The 21,968-nt window shown below is 44.1% G+C and overlaps 1 protein-coding gene across 2 annotated transcripts in view; it reads left to right on the top strand.

Moving 5' to 3' along the window:
* CDON (cell adhesion associated, oncogene regulated) overlaps positions 1–21,968 on the top strand; it is a 208,747-nt gene that overhangs the window by 13,482 nt on the left and 173,297 nt on the right. For both annotated transcript variants that reach the window (XM_082273421.1, XM_082273423.1), the window contains exon 2: positions 16,021–16,080. The gene's annotated coding sequence lies outside the window, so the exon portion shown is untranslated. The remainder of the gene's footprint in view (positions 1–16,020; positions 16,081–21,968) is intronic.

The following is a 21,968-nucleotide window of genomic DNA, read 5'->3' as shown; positions in this document are numbered from 1 at the left end:
GGCAGGTGGATCTCACATTATTATTATTATTATTATTATTATACAGGATTTATATAGCGCCAACAGTTTGTGCAGCGCTTTACAATGTGAGGGAAGACAATACAGTTACAATACAGTTCAAAACAGGAGGAACTAGAGGGCCCTGCTCATTAGAGCTTACAATCTAGAAGGGAGGGTCAAGTGAAACAAAAGGCATGCATTTTTTTCTTACACAAAGCCACAGGTTTTATTTGTCCGCCATTAAACCTTGGGCACCGTGTGAGCCAGCTGTTTCAAATGAATGACAATGTCATAAATTAATAAGGAAGACATTGAGCACCTGAGGATGTCCTTGTTTGCTCTTCTCCAATCTTTACTGGGGTCACATTAGCTGAATGAGGGGAGGAAACTGAGAGAGAGGAGAAACACTGGAATACTAGTCAGTACTAGTGTGCAAAGGTGTTTAAAATAAACCATTTCTAATGTTGGGTGCCCTATGTGTGTTGATGCCACTGCATTATGTAAAGCCATTAGTTCCTTTTACATTTTAGAATGGGGTGCCTGGAGATTGTGCATAATTTTAAAGGGTGCATTTACTGAAAAGGGGTTTAGAAACACTAGATTGAGTAATCTTTGCAAAGTGGATTTTTACCACATTTATTAAGCTACGAAATAATTCTCTTGCAAAGTTTACATTTCCTGAAAAAGTAAACAGCCTATTTGTATTTGGTAAATTAACCTCTCTTTCCAAGCTGTCATGTTCCAGTGTAGGACCCAATCTGTTTGGTGGCTATGGGGCAACACAAGCAGTTCATTTCTTGGGAACGAAGCTCCTTCCTCAGTTTACCCCATTGTTTTGGAAACCTTGACCCATTTGCAACATCGCCTGTATAGTAAATCCAGAATATAATCTTCCACTTTTAATATATTCCCAAAGATGCACAGAGATATCCCCCAGTACACAATGTACACAGAGGTAATTGGGCAGAAAAAAATCTACTGCAAAGCATTTATGGTAAGCCTGGGAGAGATTAGCTTCAATCATTTCCTGCGTTTTCCTCTCTATTTTCTGATTAGGTCACTGGCTTTATGAAGGAAATTTGCATGCCTTGATAATTATTCCTCTCGAGAACATCAGCTGAAATCCATTCGACCTCCCAAAAGTTCCCGTCTTCCTTTTCCATCTATAGAAATCTGTGCCATTTTCCTTGTTCTGGACAGGAAACAAAAGAATTCCTGGATAAATCTGTCTGAAAGGAACGTTTTTATGTTGCCTATAGCAATGATGTTCCAGCTGTTGATTTTTTTTTTTAACAAAGAGGAGACTCTGGTTGTTATGGGCAGTATGCACAAGGGACAAATGTTTCCATTCTGGGCATTCCGTGAATTCATCTCTGGGTGCATACTGCCCGAAACGATAGTACTCACCATCCAGTCCCATCCAACTGTAGCAGCTTTTAGCCTTTCATAGAGTTTTACAGGCTGCCGGCAGAAAGCTGGACAGTGCTCCTGTGCCATCCACCCTCACTAAAACTCCAGGATCCCATGTACCGATGCTAATCACCCAGTGTGCATTACGACTTAGGTAGAACTACATTATCCAAAAATCTCATGTTAGTGTTACCAAATTCAGTTTCAATCCCCCATGTGACAGCCAATCACTATGCACGGGCACTGTCACCTGAGAGGTACAGTAAAGCTGGCCAGGAGGAATTGGTTGTATTTCAAGCTGATGTTGGTCCTGTTGCCAACAAACTTTAGTTGGGACATTGTTGGCTGAGCAGTGACTGCATCCAATCAGAGGTGGTCACGGTTCACGTATTCAGATAGCCACGGGATCTGCGTCTGTCTAAATACAACAGCCACACAATCGTAAACGCGCCTAAGAAATGAACCAACAATGATTTTTTGGTTCAGTAAATGACCACAGAAAAGAAAACAAAAATCTAACGCATTGGGGATCCATAGATCTCCCCCTTAAAGCTACAAGCGTGTTGGTTTTTTGTTTACCAGCCCTGAAGGTCCTGGTCTATACCACTATCTCTCAATAAATACTCAAACTGCCATCCGAGATGATTCGATTTCAGAACAATGCATGTCCTTTTATTGGCAAGTCAAGACATTATATGCATATGCTTTATTTAAAAGGCTTGCTGAAGTCTGCTAAAAACGTGTTTAACGCTACAGTAAGTATTCCCACTAAGATCTGTATCCACCGTACCCAGACTTGAGCTTAAGGATACTTTAGATGGGGTCTGTGATCATGCCCAATGTTGTACACTGGCATGAGAATGCTGTTGCTAGCTCAGTTATTTCCTAGAGCAGTGGTCTCCAAACTGTGGCCTGGGGCTGCATCCCGCCCTGGGAATATTCTTTTATCCATACACCAACAACAGGACATAATTCCTCCCCCTGACACCAGTAAGGGGCAAAGTTCCTCCAAATTACAACGTTGATGGGCACAATTCTTTCCAATAACACCAGTGGTGGGGCATTATTCCTTCCAAGTATACCAATGATGGGGCTCTATTCCTTCTACTGACACCAAAGATGGGGCACTATTCCTCCCATGGACACCAAAGATGGGGCACTATTCCTCCCACTAATACTAAAGATGGGGCACTATTTCTTCTACTGACACCAATGAAGGGGCAAAGTTCCTCCTTGGACACCATTGATGGGGCACAATTCCTTCCAATAACACCAATGATGGGGCACTATTGCTCCCACTGACACCAAACATGGGGCATTATTTACTCTCCCTGAACCCCCTAAAATCTGAAGGACATCAAACTGACCCTTTAGTTGGAAAGTTTGGAAAATGTTCTAGAGAGCTGTTTAAGGGAGTCTTAAAAACAGTGTATTATAGGCTCCATTCACACTTGTACGACTCCAAAATTGCGATGACTTTGGACTGTGACTTTGATGCAACTTTGGATGGGTGTGAGTTGATAGGACTTTGGCTTTGACCAGTGATAATGGACAACTGTTGCATTGTGTAACATTCAGCTGCGACTTATATGCAACTTTTGAGCGTTAACATTGAAGTTTATGACCCTCAAGTAGCATGAAAGTTGGACCAAAGTAGTGCATGAACTACTTTGAAATCACCTGCAACTTTAAGTCGCATATAAATTAATGGTTATCATTGGAAAACATGGGGAACAACTTGTCATGCAACTTTTATGTCCAAAGTTACATGACAAGTCGTAGAAGTTTGAATGGAGCCTTAACATATAATTCAATTAGGAAGTCAAGAGGCAGAACCAAGTGCTGACTTTCTAGGTGAAGTCAATATTTACATACTAGAGCATCCCAGATTTTAAGGCTTCCAGAGAGTTTTAGTAGAAAGTCCTCATGCCTACACTAAAGCCTGGTACACGCTACAGTATTTTTTTTGTGCAACCTGAAAAAAACCTGATAGCTCCGGTCGGGAGCCACTGTACTAACCATGAAGGGTTAGGCCAGTGATCTCCCACCGCTGAGCTGTTGTGTTCTGACAGGGGGACGACCCCCCTCCAGAACACTCCGATGATGGGGAGTCAGTCGGCTGCTGGTTTTCTGAATGGCTGTCTTCTGTCGGACAGACTGACATACACACGGGCAGAATGTCGGCCGGTATTCTCTCCCGACATTCTGCCCGTGTGTACGGGGCTTAACATTTTAGTTCTGGTTTATATCAGCTGACATGAGTACATATTCACCTAAAGGAGTTCAAGAAAGCCCCACAAAGCTTTATAAATGCTTTGTAAACACTTCTTAAATCTGACAATTTTGAGACTAGCTTACCCAAGCCAAGTGTACAAAAGTGTGTGCATGAAGCCTGAAGTTTCCAACAGACATAAAAAGAAACTTAGCCTTAACTAATTGAACTGGGGAATGCTCACAGTTGATCTGGGAAACGTATGTATGTCTGTAGACTTCCCATCTGCCCCTTGGCTGAGTTTGCTTCGGGAAAGTTAGCTTGGCTGGGGTGGATTTTCTTGGCCGATCGTTGTTGTTTTCCCCCGAAGACATCCAGCGCCATAGTGCTCCCCCTCCTTCCTCCATAGGCACAAGCGTACGCATTTTCCTGATGTGAACTGTCGTATTTGTATAATGATTGTTCCCAAGAACACTTGTTTGGCAACCAGACCTGCTTGCAATGTCCAATGTTTGTAGGTAGCTTAACACTGGACTCCAGTGTATTTTTTTCATTTGAATTGATTGGCCTTACGTATAAAAAAAAGCAGCTTCTCACGCCAATACTCACCCTGTAGCTTCCATCGGCACTGTCTCCTGCAGACTCACCGCTTTGCGATGCAGTGCCGCTCCTCTTCTGGGTTGAATCAGAGCCAGCCTTATTTAACCCACTTCCTATGAGCCCAGGATGTCAGGGACCCATTCCATGGGGGCTGCATTCATGATACTGCTTTCTGCAGCACCTAGAAAAAAAAAAGGTATGCATATCGTTTCTTTTTTTTTTTTATGGGAGCTCCAAGGACAGGAAAAAATTAGGGGCAGGGCAGTGGCAAGACTAAGCCCTCATGCACACAGGGCGTTTTGGAAAAATGAGCTGCAAAGCCAGTTCTAACGCCAGGAAAAAGAAGCTGTAAAAACGTGCTTTTAGAAGCGTTTTGTATTAGTGTTAATGCACGTATTAGCCACGTTTAGCAGCGCTAGCGTTAGCATTTTGCAGCCTTTCTCTGCCCTCTTCTATTTTCCAACCTCAAATCCAACTACTACAGCTTAAAAACGTCTGACGTGGCCTAACGATGTATGCAGCCTTTAGCAACGTCAGGCGTTTTTACAGCCTAACGCTGCTGCTCCAGAACGCGCAGGCCCTGGGTTTTTTATTCAGCTTGAAAATACCTATGCCACTTACAGCTCCTAAATGCCTGTGTGTGCATGAGGCCATAGAATAACACAAAAGGGCGTTTTTAAGCCCCAAAAAAAAAAAAAGATCTGAGGCTCCTAAAAGCAGCTGTAAAAACGCCCTATGTGCATGAAGCCTAAACAATATCCTTATTCCCAAAGAATATCTATACACTTTCACTTCTTATTAGTCCTATAATATAGCTTTTATTAAAAACTGTGTTTTCTTGTCTCCTTGTAATGTCCTCCGTGAGATCCTGAACTCTCCTTTTCCTCCTCACTTCCATTTTTTGGAACAAGCAGTGCACATTAATTGTGATCATATGCACTGCTCTATGCACACTGCATATCCCATAGTCCATCTCAGGAACGAGCAAAGGAGGGTGCCTAAATATTATGCACTGTAACTGTATAAATGACACTGGCAGGGAAGGGGTTAACACTGGGGGTGATCGAAGGGGTTAATGTATGCCTAAATATGCTTGCTCACTGTGGTGGGGGGGGGGGGGGGGTGCTCTGTCACAGGCACAGAGAGATCTTTGCTGAAACTTCTCATCTCTCTCTCTGCCTGTCTGACAGAAGACTCGCCTGCTTTGTTTACATAAGCAGGCGGGTCTTCTGTCAGTTTATCTGACAATCGCAGAAGGCCGGCGGCATTCGCCGCCCCTCCTCCCGCGGCCCGCCTCCTGCTGTGTCTAAACACAGGGGGAGCGCAACTCTGAGGGCGCATGCGTGCCGCCGAGACCTCGTGCACAAAATCATGTAGTACTATGTGATTTTGTGCAGCCGAGCCACCCTGCCGCAGTAATACTACGGTGCGCGGTCGGCAAGAGGTTAAAGGCTTACCTATAGGTAAAAGTCATAAAAGTGGGTTAACAACCAATTTAAAGGCCTCACAGTATACCTAAATTCTCTGGATTCCACCCATCATTGAATCTTAGGTTTTAGGCAGAATTATCCTTAAATGATAACAGCACAGTTTTCTGTTATGAGATGCAGTGTGCGTAAGATTTGTCGCCAAAATAGCTTAGAAAATGGCACATCATGAACATTTTCAACTGGAAGCAGGAGTTCTAGATCTGTGAGCTTTGGACACTCACATCTGCTAATGTTTTACAAGAGAGCATCTGCAGAGCGTTCTGAAGCTCTGAGAGCGAAAGATACAGATCTGTGTGTTTAGCAAAAACCTTTCCCCCAAAATACAGATAATGGAAAGGATTAAATAACATTCTGTAGCCTATAGGAACACTATTTTGGCACAGATGGCCTTAATATACAGTAACCAGACTTGTTACTAAAAGTGTTGTAATTATGAAAATAAGTGACACATACACTATATTATCAAAAGTATTGGGACACCTGCCTTTACACACACATGCACTTTAATGGCATCCCAGTCTAAAGCCTCGTACACACGCAACGAATTTCCGCCGACTGGTCGTCCGTCTTTTGTCCAGAGTGGTGTCTGTTGGTTGGAATGTGCTCTAGACTGCACACAAATTTTCCCGCACGACAGAATTCTACTTCAGAAGTGATGTCATGTGTTGGATTGCTTTCTATGTGTTCTTTCATCTCTGAGCATGCCTAGTCTTGCTCATAAGATTTTTCCCCATCGAAATCTGTACTAATGAGACGAAAATCGGAAGTGTTTTGACAGTCGACAAAAATGATATAGCCTGCACACCAGGATTTTTTCAGCCGAAAAGTCAGAGTTGGTTGTCGGAAGCACCATACTAACAAGCCGAAAATCGGCAGATCGGTCGTCGGATGAAATTTCCCGGCCGAATTTCTTCTCGTGTGTACGAGAAGAAATTTCGTCCAACGACCGATCTGCCAATTTTCCGCTTGTTTGTATGGTGCTTCCGACAACCGACTCCGACTTTTCCCCTATTTTGGGGAAAAATCTTATGAGCAAGACAGGGCATGCTCAGAGATGAAAGAACACATAGAAAGCAGTCCAACACATGACATCACTTCTGTCGTGCGGGAAAATTTGTGTGCAGTCTAGGCTCTAGAGCACATTCCAACCAACAGACATGCACTCTGGACAAAAGACGGACGATCGGTCGGCGGAAATTCGTTGCGTGTGTACGAGGCTTTAGTCTGTAGGGTTCAATATTGAGCTAGCCCACCCTTTGCAGCTATAACAGCTTCAACTCTTCTGGGAAGGCTGTCCACAAGGTTTAGGAGTGTGTCTATGGGAATGTTTGACCATTCTTCCAGAAGCGCATTTGAGAGGTCAGGCTCGCAATCTCCCCTCTAATTCATCTCAAAGCTGTTTATCAGGTTGAGGTCAGGACAATGTACAGGCCAGTCAAGTTCTTCCACCCCAAACTAGCTCATCCATGTCTTTATGGACCTTGCTTTGTGCACTGGTGCGCAGTCATGTTGGAACAGGAAGAGGCCATCCCCAAACTGTTCCCACAAAGTTGGGAGCATGAAATTGACCAAAATGGCTGACGCCTTAAGAGTTCCCTTCACTCGAACTAAGGTTGCACTGTCAACCACAGCGCGCACTGACCTAGTGCATTATCTCACAACCAAGTATTTATTGAATAAAAAGTGGTAAGTATTATACTCACAAATTCACAAAGGGCTCTGAGGAAGAGGACAATCCTCGAAATGTGGCAGCCAACCTATTGGACCTTCTATTTCTGCGTCTTTAGTGGATGAATCATGGATGTATCTATGCTGGATTTGTGATGAGCTTTTTACTGTAGTGAATTTGTGAGTATAATACTTACCACTTTTTATTCAATAAATACTTGGTTCTGAGATAATGCACTAAGTAGTGCGCCCTGTGTTTTCTCTAGTGGGGTTTCAGTGTTCTGGACTCCCCAGTCTTTGGGGGTAGCAAGACCGTACCTATCCATGTAGAACCAAGATGGAGACTTAGCCTACTCATTGGGAGCACATAGAAATTTTTCCAAGTGCAGGAGATATTCTTTTTGTGACTTTTAGCCTCATAGGACAATCAGAGTAGAATGAAAACGCCTCCTACAAGCTTTAAATACTGATATAAGTCACAGGACTGCTATATACTGCTGAAGAGAAAAGGTATTTAGCAGTTTATATTCACTAAAACTATTGCATGTCCATGTTCTGTGTACTGTTGGAGACCAGATATAGTGAATGCAGGCTCCTGGGTTTAGTAACACTTTATCTATGTTGGATACAACACTTCTCCATTTCTCTTTCAATATTTTTATTGAATTTTCAACATAGAAAAACAGATGGGCAATATTATACAGACAATGTGGCAAATGAACAAAATCAATCATATAACTAGACACTGTCAGTAGCTCTGAAGGAACATACATGAGTTGGGTGGACTTCACTGGGGTAAGCATTGGTAGACGATGCAAACAAGTCCCCTATTGTCCCCAACCCATAAACTCTAAGGCATTGTCTCATTTTTAGTCTTTAAAACGAATTGAAACCATATAGGCAGGGGCGTAACTACAGGGGTTGCAGGGATTGCAATTGCAACCGGGCCCCATGCTCAAGGGGGGATGTGCGGCTCCCCTGTACATCTGGATAGGAGGGGCGGCGGGGCAGCATGTAGAGAAATCACTGTCCTCCTTTTTCCTCCTGTAGATGCAGGAGGAAGATGGAGGAGATTGGTTCCTCTGTATGCTGCCCCCGCCATGCCTCCTATCCAGTTCACTTGTGTTCTGCTGTCTCTAGGCCCCTGTGTGCTCCCCTGGTCCCCCCCCGTGCTGTCCCCCCCCACCCGACTGTGCTCCCTTCCCTCTCCTGCCAGCTGCTGCAAGGGATGTGCCACAATAGAGAACCAGGAAGGGGTCGGTAAATATGTAATTTATCAGCTCCTTCCTTTTCCGAATCATAGTCAGTGACATTGTAAAAAACTAAAATAATATGCTAAGAAATAATACAATTAAAATACCAAAAAAAAAACTACTGACACCAGTGGGTGAACTTCCAGGATGGCAAAGGTCACACTTGCGACTGGGCCCTGGCATTTCACCACTGTGGGGAGGCCTCAAGATGGCAGGAAGGGGGCCCACTGCGGAACTTGTGAAAGGGCCTGCTGCGGGACCTTAATAAAGGGCCCCGCAATGAGAGTAAAGGGCCCCAGGATCAGTGGGAAGAGCTCCTGGCTTAAAGCGGTTGTAAACCCTTACAAAAAAAAAAAAAACTTGCAAGACAAAGGCATAATGAGCTAGTATGCATTGCATACTAGCCCATTATGTGTAACTTACCTTAGAACGAAGCCCCGACACGGACCCCCGGACATCGCTGCGGGCGCTGCCATGATCCCCCGCCGTCTCTTCCGGGTTCGGCGGCTCCGGCGCGGTGATTGGCCGGAAGAGACGGCTCCGGCGCGATGATTGGCCGGAGCCGCGATGACATCACTCCCGCGCCGAGTGATTTTCCGGCAAGCTCCCGGCAAACATAATTGAAGGTCCCCCGGACCTTCAGAGCGCATGCGCCGCTCGCACGAGCGGCTGCATGCACTGCAAATATCTCCTAAACCGTGCCGGTTTAGGAGATATTATTTGTACCTACAGGTAAGCCTTATTATAGGCTTACCTGTAGGTAAAAGTGTCAAAAAGCGGGATACTACCGCTTTAAAGGGAAGGGCCCTGGCCAGGGGTCCGGGGAACCCTTCATGGTTTCTTGCACCGAGCCCTGAAGGTTCTAGTTACGCCTCTGCATATAGGGTAACATCAAAGAATTTGTGTTGGGAAAGACCAACCTAAAGAAGGAAAGAAAGAGAGGAAAGGAGAAGAAACGATAAGATAAGAAATATTGTGAGAAAATTTTAGATTGTAGAGTGAATAAAATAAGTACAGGTCAAATGTAAGTAGAGTATATGCTGCTAGTTACCTGACGGTACCAGCATGCTCTATGTAGGCCCACCGATGTGGCCTACAATGGTCCAGTTCGGGGGTCCCCTTCCAGATATGTAATCTACGGGCTCCAAACCTTTCCAAAAAGCTGCACTTTGTCATTGAGTATGGACCAGAAGCGTTCATTGATCATCATCCAAGATAATTTTGCCTTAAAGCGGAGTTCTGGCCTCAAATACCTTTTTTAACTAAAAATACCCCTATAATACTAATCCATCGCCCTTTACAGAACCGCTATTCTCACACTTATAAGGTGTACTGTATTGGATTTTAGTCAAAATCTTACTTTTAAAAACGCTGTCTGAGCGCGGCCATCTTGGATGTGGGCTTCTGAAGCCGCAGTGTAATCTGCGGTGTCCTTCTTCCTGATTCCAGGGAGTGTTCTGGGAATTCTTCCTGATTCCAGCCTCCTGGGAGTGATGACAAACAGCTCCCAGGATGCAATGCAAAGGCAGATGTGATGTCGGTGGCTGCGGCCACAGAGGGGGGAGAGAGAGGAAGTACAATCAAAAATGCCCTGAAAATAGGGTAAGGGACCCCCGAAAAAAACTGAAAATGCCCAATTGTTGATCAGCATAGCGACCACTCCAGGAATCACTAAAGTTGCAAAATAGGCCGGGACTCCACTTTAACCAATTCAAAGGGTATGGCAGCCGACTTCCATGACCTTGCAATCACTATTCTTGCTTCCACAAATATAAATCTAATCAGAAACGTGGCATGTTTCGGGGTGCCCTCCACCACATCTCCCAACAACGCTTGTTTAGGAGATTTTTGTAGGTTTACCTGGGTCAGGGAGTAGACAAAATAACACTTCTCTATTTCAACATTTTTGCACTTATCAAACAAATATAACAAAATGCTGCCAATTTTATGTTTAACAGATCAAAAAGAGCAAATAATAAATGTTCATTGTTTTAGTTTTCATACACTTTAAGCTGTATACATTGAGAAGTGTATCTAACATAGTGAAGTATCAATCTGGAATCAGTCTGGACACCATTGATGACATGATTGTCAGTCCCCGCTGGGTTACCTGGTCATATAGAGCAGTAGAAGTAGAAGATCAGGGGGGATAATACTGTACCTTTAAACACAACTGTATATAAGACGCCTGGACTCAAGGACACTGCAGCTGATTTGTATGGTCAGGATTAGTTCAGGCCAGGCATGTCACACTCAGCTGAAACAAGGTGCTGAAATGCATATGATAACATTGTTAGACAGCACATTACCAGGTTGCACTTAAGACTTGAAAATCTGAGGATTATATTACCCTTTATGAGATATAGTATAAGTTTGAGCCCGGGTTCACACTGCTGTGGTGTGAGACACTGCATAAAATTTACACTGGAATCGCAGTACATTCCTGTGCGAAATACATGCAGCGTATCTGGGGTGCAATTTGAACCATGGATTTACATGGCTCAAATCACACCGCATTTGCACCAAACTGGTGCAGGAACCTTTTTTTGTCCTCACCAGAATCAGATCTCACCCATTTAATCCAATTCTGAAAATTGCACTGTGTTTTGCAAGCCGATTTGCAAGGTGACCCTAACTTAAAACACTTACCAATCAGACTGCATGAATGGATTGCGATTTAGATGCGGCGCCGAATCCGCAGCCAATTTGCACCTCATGTGTGAACCCAGGCTTAAACTGAACTTCAGGCAGATATAAAAGGCATTAACCTCCCTGGCGGTGTGATTCTTTTGGATTTTAGGTGCTAAAAGCGGTACCATTATTCTGCATGTAATTCTTGTGAATGAGCAGCCCAAACCAACTGTATACATTTATTATATTATATATATATATATATATGTGTATATATATATTATGTATACATATATTTTATATATATATATATATATACGTATATATATATATATATATATATATATATATATATATATATATAATGTATACAGTTGGTTTGGGCTGCTCATTCACAAGAATTACGTATATATATATATATGTGTGTGTATATATATATATATATATATTCTGTGTATATATATATATATATATATATATATATATTACATAAAAAGTACAGTAAAACTGCAGGAAAGGGCACTGGGGGGCAATGTAATGTGAATTTTTTTTATTTTGAATGGTATCAGTGTGCTTGGTGTGTTTTACATTTGAATTTGCCGCCGGTTCCACCCCCCTGCGAACGTCGCCGGAGACGGAAGCCTGGGCTCGCAGACGATCGGGAGGAAGATCCGCCGCCGCATACCCCCCGCATTCTTCGCTGGATCCCGGAGAAAAGGTAAGTAAAACCTCTAACAGGATCCAGCGATCTTCCTAGCGCTACCCCGAGTGTGGCTCGGGGTTACCGCTTTTGGCTCTAAAATCTAACCCCGAGTCACACTCGGGAATACCGCTAGGAAGGTTAATACATCATTAAAAGAGAAGTATGGACTATTTTTTTTTTTTTATTAATTTTTACCTAGGTGGATGCAGCATCACAGAACCCCAGATCGCTGGGTTCTCACAGCCCCCTGCCCCCCTCCCCCCCCCCCTGCTCACTTGAGCTCTGGGCTGTTGAGGGTGCGGGAGCAGCTGGCTCAGGCTCTTAGTGGCTAGCTGAGAGGCTGAGCCGGGTGACAGTCCAGGCATGTGGGGGGATCCCGACTCCATTGTCGCGATCTTGCGTGAGCCTGGACCACCTCTGTGATGTCAGCCCGCTGTATGCTGAAAATGGGTCACAGGAGTGCAAAACAAACTGAATTCCTGTGATCCATAGGGGAAGTACAGCCAAACCAGCCATGCCTTTAAACATTACCTTTAAATGAAAGCAGTGTAAAGTTCCTGAATCTGACATGGTAATAGATTGGGGGAGTAAAAGGCACCACAAGGAGCCTATCTGTTTCATTGCTGATAGTAGGAGAGAACAGAGTGACAGAGAGGTGAGCTCATCAGTCTGCTGCTTCTTCATTCACTGTCCAGTCACAGCCTGGGGAGGGACAAGTGTATGGTATTTAGGTACAGCAGAGAAAAACCAGGTCCCCTGTGCTGCCAGACAAGGCTATGCTGTGCGGCAGAGCTGTATAAATCCCAGGACTGAATGGACAGAAATTCAGCCCTCTTATATGTATTCCATCTGTGTATTTATTTGTTTGGCTGGAATCTTAGATTGGCTAAGGACCGTAATGACAGAGTAAGCAGATCCCAAATGTTGCCACCAGTGGTGTTCACAATGGGGTTACAATACCAACACTGCAGCAGAAACAGGGCAGGTGTCCAGAGCCACCAATTAGGTTTTTTTTTTTCTTTTAATTGAGGAATCCAGCTACCCACCATAGGTTACTGATCCAGTTTTAATCTGTCACACATTTACAGAAGGCAACAGGTAAGATGTAAGGAACAATATTTAGCTTAAAACCACTTGCCGACTGCCTAACGACTATTTACGGCGGCGGTCAGCCCCTCACAGGCAAAGTGACGTAGGTCTATGTCGCTAGTCTGTGAGGCTCTAGGGAGCGAGCGCCCGCCGCCGGAGGCACGCTCCCGCTCCCGCTCGTTCACGGACCCCCCGCGCGTGTGAGTGGCGGACCCGATGTCCGCCGGTCACTCGCGATCGTCGGTTACACCGGGAGAAAGGCAGGCGGCTGATGTAAACACAGCCGCCTGTCATTCTCCACTGTGTAACAGGAGAGATCATACGGTCCTGCTATGTAGGACCATAGATCTCTGCTGTTACATCACTAGCCACATCCAATCACAGTTAGAAGCACACCCCTAGGGACACACTTAACCCCTCCTTCTCTAATAAAGTTAACCCCTTCCCTGCCAGTGTCATTTTTACAGTAACAGTGCATATGTATAGCACTGATTACTGTAGTAATGTCACTGGTACCCCCAAAAGTGTAAAAAATGTCAGTCAGGGGTCCGATCTGTCCCCCGCAATGTCGCAGTCCCGCAAAAAAAATCGCAGATCGCCGCCATTACTCGTTTACTAAATTCTTTGCAACGGGAAGCTTCATCTCATTTACTAAGCTCTGGGGCAAATTTCCTTGCAAAGTGCACGGCCCATTTGCCGTTAATAAAATCAACCCCCTTGTAACTGTATAGCAATATTGGAACTAGCTGGCAATCATTTATACAAAGTCGATTATTTCACTGGCCTCTCTCGCAGTATGTCAGACAACTATAACAGTCTTTTACACCATGACCTACGGCAGTTTGATGGGATTCCTGGCTGTAGATGTGCTGGTGGCGCGATCCTTCCTGAAGTTTGGATTATCTGATGAAGAGTTAAATGGCCCTGGTGTCAGATAGTACCCACTGCCAAGCCTAACCCAGGCCTGTTTACAATAACCGTGTGAGGTTTCAGCCTATAAAAGGCAATGTAGACCTGCCATGTGTGAGCGGGAATGTAAACTTTTGGAAGATTTGTATGTCTACCATATACATTGAGGAACTGAGGAGACCTCGTTGTAAGAAACAAACTTGTCTGGGGCCTTTCGCACTCCTTGAGTCACTTCTTAAAGAGAAGTTGATTGAAGTGCACCTGTGGACTGGATTAATAATAATAGGGGTATATATCAGGAGTCTGCTTTTGTACACATAGGGTCGGAATTTAAGGGTAAATAGACTGTGAACTTTGCAAAGTGCAGCTGCTCCAGAGCTTAGTAAATGAGGTGAAGTTTCACTTTACAAAGAATACCAAATCAAATGCAAGGAAAATGAAAAGATTAGGATTTTTGCTTGGACGTGATTGGATGATGGAAGTTATTAGAGCTTCTGCTCATTTACTAAGCTCTGGAGCAACTGCACTGTGCAAAGTGCACAGTCTTTTTGCATTTAGTAAATCAACCTCATAATGTTATACCATAATGTTATAGGCATGACAGGTTCTCTTTTATTATAAGTCATTTGCCCTAATAGCTTGATGACTAATCAGTGATCTGTTTTGTGATTCACACAATACAATTTATGACTGAGACATGTTTTAACCAGTTCTGGACTGGAAGGATTTGCCCCCTAAATGACCAGGCCATTTTTTGCGATTTGGCACTGCGTTACTTTAAGGGACAATTGCGCGGTCGTGCGACGCTGTACCCAAATAAAATTGATGTCCTTTTTTTCCCCCACAAATAGAGCTTTCTTTTGGTGGTATTTGATCACCTCTGCGATTTTTATTTTTTTGTGCTATAAACAAAAAAAGAGCGACAATTCTGAATAAAAAACAATATTTTTCATTTTCTGCTATATAACATTCCCAAAAAAATTTAAAATCTATTTTTTTTTTATCCTTTTAGGCCAATTTGTATTCTGCTACATATTTCCCAATGAGTGTATTTTGATTATTTTGCGCAAAAGTTATCGCGTCTACAAACTAGGGAAAAGATTTTTGTCATTTTTATTTTATTTTATTTTTTTAATAGTAATGGTGGCGATCTGCTATTTATAGCGGGACTGCGACATTGCGGCGGACAGATCGGACCCCTAACTGACATTTTTTACTCTTTTGGGGGGACCAGTGACATTACTACAGTAATCAGTACTAAAAATATCCACTGTTACTCTAATATTGACATTGGCAGAGAAGGGGTTAACTTAGGGGTGATCAAAGGGTTAATTGTGAGCCTAGGGGAGTGTTTTCTCACTGTGGGGGGAGGGGCTTGTGGAATGATCACAGAGGCCTGTGTTCCTATATAGAAGGATCACGGGCGCTCTGTGATCATTTCAGAGAGAACAACGGTCAACTCTGTTTACAACAGCTGACTGTTGTTCTCTCTCAGCGGGGAGCGATCACGGGTGTGCCGCCGGTCCCATGGCTCACCCCCAGGAGCGTTCCCGCGGATCGCCGTACAGGTATGGCGATTCATGCAGCCGAGCCAGCCCGCCGCAGTATATATGCGGTGGGTGGTCTGCAAGTGGTTAATACTATAAGGACCCTTTCACACAGGCTTTCCGATCAGGTCCGCCTGATGCACTATTCACCCCTATGGGGCAGCGGATGTCAGAGGTGACATGTCTGCTGACACCCGCTGCTGTCTGATCCTGTCTGTGAAATCCAGATGGATGGTAACCCTATTTTCCATCCGACTGGCAGATCAGATCGGATAGAATTGGATGAAATCAGACAGGCTGACTGTTTTCATCTGATCTCCCATATAGGAGAGCAGAACTCTGTCCATCTCTGCACAGTCAGCAGATTGATCCCTTGCTGAGCAAATCGGAGTCCGTCGGGCAGAACGCCCGTGTGAAAGGAACCTAACAGTTGTTTGGCATTAGAGAGCACTATTGCATTTTTGATTGATGTACACCATTAAAAATATATTTTTAACCATTTTTACAGACAAATGGGTGAATGCTGCAGAAGTGACACAGGACTCAGACGATTGAACAAGGCTGCATAGTGAGTATTACATATACAGTGGTCGTTCTCTGCTATTGATTGTATTGCTAGGTATATTTAAAGCCAATATATTGTTTATTAGCTTTGGATGGCATCAGCAAACCCTAATCAGTTTTATTGTTGCTGTCTGTCCCTGCGAAGGGGAGCCTCCCCCCTCTGTTTGTCCCATTGACCATCATCACATGATAGAAATTGATAAGAAATCCATGATTTTACAGATATCACTTTGGTGAAATTCTCCAATATGGGAACCTGTTCCAGTCAAAACCATCTAAGATGGGTTCTTATTGCTTTGGGGAGATGTTCCTTCACTTCCTGTTTTGACTTTGGGATAGGAAGCAAAGGGAAATCTTTCCTATAAGAAAGGCGGTAGGACGAAGGTGGAATAATCTGAATCCCCAGCCACTTGTTGGGACTCAGGATTTGTAACATAACAGACTTCTGTTCCCTAACGGCTGCACCCTCGCTTCTACCGGGCACAGCGTGGTGCTTTAATCAGTTGCTGACCCTGGCTTTTTCTGACGTTTGTTGTTTACAAGTACAAATAAGTATTTTTTGCTAGAAAATCACTAGATGCTAGAATGCTAGAACCCCCAAACATTTTATATATATATATATATATATATATATATATATATATATATATTTTTTTTTTATATGAGACCCTAGAGAATAAAATGGCAGTCATTGCAATATTTTACGTCAGACTGTATTTGCACAGTGGTCTTTCAAATGCAATTTTTTTTTTAAAAAAAAATACACTTTATTGAGTTTAAAATAACCAAAACATCCAAAACATTAAAGTTAGCCCAATTTTTTTGTATGAAAGATGATGTTACGCTGAGTAAATAGATACCTAACATGTGACGCTTTAAAATTGTGCACGCTCGTGGAATGGTGACAAACTACGGTACCCTAAAATATCCATGTGGGGCGCTTTAAAATTTTTTACAGATTGCCTGTTTAGAGTTACAGAGGAGGTCTAGTATGAATTATTGCTTTCACCCTAACGATTGCGGTGATACCACACATGTGTGGTTGGAGCCCCTTTTCCATATGCGGGAAGACTTATGTATGCATTCACTTCTGCATGCGAGAAATGGAACACTTTACATTTAAATTTTTTAATTTATTTTACTTTTTTAATTTTACACTGTCCCTTTGATGTTTTTTTTTTTTTTTTTTAATATTACTTATATTCCTATTATACAAGGAATGTAAACATCCTTTGTAATAGAAATAGACATGAGAGGGCCTCTTTATTAAGAGATCTGGGGTCTTTTTGACCTTTTAAAAGCAAAAAAAAAAAAGAAAGACATTTTGCCTTTCAGGGAAAAAAAAATCCCTTGTTTATGCCCGAGAGGCGGAAGTGATGTCAGATGTTGCTCCAGTCCTCCAAGGGCATAGAGCCGAGTAGGGAAGGGGGGGGTAACTCCAGTTAGGTGGGGGGAAAAAACAAATAAAAAAAATAATAATATAGCGTATACAATTGTGACACAAGTCATATTGTAATTGAATGTTATTAAAGTGGGAGTAAACTCCCATAGACAATTTTTACCTATATGTAAGCCTATAGTAAGGCTTACCTATAGGTACAGTATCTCCTAAATGTGCACTGTATACTGTGCCATTCTTTCAGAGCCCTGTGCCGTGAATGGCGACTCCCGTGCATGCACAGGAGTGATGTCATCACAGATCGTCCAATTAAAGGTCCTGAGCCCGCCAACCTGGAAGGAAGACTGGTGAAGATGGAAGCCCTGTCAGCGGTGTCAGCGCGCCGCTGGAGGGCTTCGTTGTAAGGTAAGTTTCACGTCATGTGCTAGTATGTGATGTATACTTGCACATTATGGCTTTACCTTCCAAAAAAAAAAAAAAACAGCAGTTTACTACCACTTTAGAAATGACCTTTCCTTTTCAATCTGCAGCTCTGTAATTTTCTGTAAAATGCAACGCAATATGGCTACCTGGAGGTGTTCTGTACACAAAATGTTACATCTTTTCCTGCTTGTGTGATTGGCTCACTGATTTTCCCAGAAGTCTGCACTTACTCAGATTTCAGGCATCCCCTGCAACAAAAATGCAGGCCCTGCAATTTTCCTCATTAGAGCCCTGCAGGTGCATCAGCTAAGTGATAATTAAAGTGATTGTAAAGTCTAGTTTCTTTTTTTTTAAAAACAAACATGTTATACTTACTTGCTCTGTGCAAGGTTTTTGCATAGAGCAGCCCAGATCCTCTATTTCTGGGGTGCCCCAGGATCGTTTTTGGCTCCTCCTCTTTATCGGGTTCCCCCACAGAGAGCCGCTTTCCATAGGGGCACCTGTGTGGGCGTGCTCCGGGCTCCCGTGTCACTGGATTTGATTATTAATCTATCCAAAGAGGACCCGAAACAGCGGCTGGAGCTGCTGGGCTCATGCTCGTTGCTGGAACGATCAGGTTCAGGTAAGAAAAAGGGGGGGTCTGAGGGACAGCTGATGCAGAAAAGGTTTTTCACCTTAGTGATTGTAAAGTCTTGTTTTTTTTTTTTTTTTTTTTTATAACAAACATGGTATACTTACCTCCTCTGTGCAGTTGGTTTTGCACAGAGCAGCCTGAATCCTCCTCATCTAGTGTCCCTTGTTGCTGCTCCTGGCCCCTCCCTCCTATCGAGTGCCCCCACAGCAAACAGCTTGCTATGGGCGCACCCGAGCCGAGCTGCAGCTCTGTGTGTCAATTCAGACTCAGAGCTGCTGTTCGGCACCGCCTCTCTCTCTCCTGATTGGCTTACTAACTTTGATTGACAGCCGCGGGAGCCAATGACGTATCAAAATGCACCTTCGCCTGTGTAGACAACAATTTTTGTACTGGCCCTGGCAGTGGGATCCTTTGACAAGTAAATTGATCAACTTTTGTTGAATGGAGCGGTGCTGACAGGGCCATACACTGCTTACATTTTGGCCATGCCAGTAGGAATTTTCAATTTTTTATGTTTTTTTTTTTTTCTCTGCTCTTTTAAAATGGCAAATGTGGCACAAGTAATTGGGGAAGTTGTAAAGAGGCTGTAATGGCAATGATCTCTAGCAGTCTCAAGTAACGTGTCACCAGTCCCCTGAGGGATGTCCCCAGTCCCCCATAATAAGGCTTACCTGTAGGTACTATGAATATCTCCTAAACAGTTTAGGAGATATTCAGAGTGCACGCAGCCGATGACGTCATTGGCGCATGTGCTCTGAAGGTGCGGTTTACTGAGCCGGACCTTCAGAGCCCATGCTACGAACGGCGGATACTGCACGCATGCGCGGGAGTGACATCATCGCTGTTCTGGCCACTCACAGTGCCGGTGCCCGCAAACCCGGAAAAAAAACATCGGGGAAGATGTCAGCTGTTTCAGCGGTGTGCGGGCGCTGCTAGAAGGGCTTTGTTCTAAGGTAAGTTTTGCATAGTGAGCTAGAATGCAATCCATACTAGCTAATTATGTCTTTGTCTTACAGGTTTTTTTTTTTTTTTCTCGAGGTTTACAACCTCTTTAAATTATTATTATTGCGCACTTTCCTCCATAGGTGTGCGCAGCCTATTGTATTAGGGTGTGCACCCCAAAGCTCAAACACACATTCCTTTCTCTGCAGCCTCAGCTGCACTGGACAGGGAATTAATGGGAAGTGCTCTGTGCTGAGCGGCTTCCTGTTCATTCACAAACTGAAGCTGAAATACTTCACACACACTTACGGTCCTTTCACACGAAACGGAGTTCGTTCTGCTTAGCGAAGGATCGAACCGCCAATCCCCGCTGAGCAGGCGGATGACAGCTCCGTCTCTGCTCTGTGTGTGGAGACGGAGCTGTCAGATCCCCGCTGTCCTCTATGGGGAGATCGGATGAGAACGGACCGCCTGTCCATTCTCATCTGATCCCATCCAATCCGATCCTCCAGACGGATGGAAAATAGGGTTTCCATCTGTCTGGATTTCATGGACAGGATCCGAATCGGATAGAAGCAGGTGTCAGGGGAGATGTCATCCGCTGCCCCATAGGGATGCATGGAGCATCTGATCCGGTCCGCCTGAAAAACTGATAGGCGGATCGGATTGGATCGCCTGTGTGAAAGGGGCCTTACTCTGCTTCAGTTATGATTGAACAAAGGGAGTGAGTGTGTTCACTGTGTTCATTTAGAAAAGGAAGGAGCTAGTAAATGACATATTGATTACCCCTTTTCCAACTCTCCATCCTGAAACATCCCCTAAAGTAGTTGGGGGGAGAGGAGGGAAACCAGCAGCATTGCAGTGGGGGGGGGGGCGCAACAGGGGGGGGGATGCCTGGGCAGTAGGGAAATCTGCGCTGCACAGGGCGATTAGGGTGTGCCCAGGCACACCTGACACACACACCCTTCGCTCGCTTATGCTTTCCTCTTAACTACAAGCTCTGTTATTGCATGCTGTTATTCACAAAAAGAAGCTGGGGATGAAGTGTCAGACTTCAGGTGACCTCTGACTGCTGAAAAGTCAGATTTAAACAAAGTAGAAGATCAATAAGGGGGAGGATATGTATTATTAATTAAGTTCAGCAATGGCCGATTCACTTTTAGCTCTTTTATTTTGTTCAGATTTTGTTTTAAGTCGTTGCAAATTTGAACATGAGCTCCTGACTATAGACGCTTGTAAAGTGAGTGCGGCCAGACAAGGACACTTGTACTGTGGGAATGCGCTATGTCCGGTATTAGCACATACCGTCTACAGATTCCATTCTCTGCAGTTCCCCCGGGCGACGTTCGGCAACTCTCGCTATCAGCCCTGGTTGATCTTCCGTCCCCGGTGACCCTGCCTCTACCGTCCGCCTGAGCGCATTGCAAAAGAATGAGCGAGAAGCAGCCAGTACGTGTTTTAATTAAACGAGCAGCTGGAGAAGGGAGGCTTTATGGGGCTCTGGTCTCTCCTAAAATATCACAGCTGTACAATACTTTCCACATTAAATGCCACTTCTAACTGCTTTCTGTAAAACAATTTGGGGTATTCAACTATAATTAGCTTTCCAGTAACGTCCCAGGAATTTAAGAGATTGGCGAAAAGCGACAAAAGGTGCAAAGGTAACGAAAACATTTTCCTAAGATAAAGTCAATTAAATATTTTTTAAACATCAGCTCACATGCACGGCCCACTCTTGCCTGACCCTACACGTGCCGGCAAAGATGAAGTCATTTTACACTTAAAGGGTTAGTCCACCCAAACAGGGAAATCTCAGTTTTGGATAGGTACTGGCGTGGTTCAAATAATACACTTGGTGCCCCGTTTGTAAATGAGTGATTTGGCCTTACTGTGGCCATACCTCTGCTTAAAAAATGAACATTAGGGCTTCTTTCACACAGGCGAGATACGGATGCTGCCAGAGGACAGGCATGTGCCTGATAAGTTTGTGCAGAATGGACACAGACACAGCTTGTTCTCCTCTATGGGCGGTCAGATGTATACGAACCAGGTGTCCCTTTACACCCAACTGCCCTCTGATCCAATCCAGGCTGACGGAATGGCCCCCTCTTTCGTTTGTTTTTACTAAATCAGATTGGAGGTAGCCAGGTGTAAACAAACGCAAGTCCATTTAAATTCCACTACCCATAGAGGAGAATAGTGAGTCCTACTGGGTCCGCCTGAAAAACAGAAAGGTGGACCCGAACAGACAGCCCGTCTGAAACGGGTCTTGCAAATGTGCTCCCCACCCTATTTTTATGAATTTTGGATGGAAGTACAGAGGAGCAGAGCCTAGTGACATGATCTGTAGAAAGTTGAGTGATTGAGCTCTCCTCCTATCTGCAGCATTATGGAGAAGACCCTTGGAAGGACACCGCAGTCTCCAAACCACACTCATAACATTTGAAGACAGTGTGAAAAAAAAAAAAGTGTGATGTCCTGTGGAGAGCAGGAC

Source organism: Pelophylax lessonae (assembly GCF_965119305.1).
Source record: "Pelophylax lessonae genome assembly, chromosome: 12".
In the NCBI taxonomy this organism is placed as follows: domain Eukaryota; kingdom Metazoa; phylum Chordata; class Amphibia; order Anura; family Ranidae; genus Pelophylax; species Pelophylax lessonae.
This window is presented reverse-complemented; position numbering and strand designations above follow the sequence as displayed.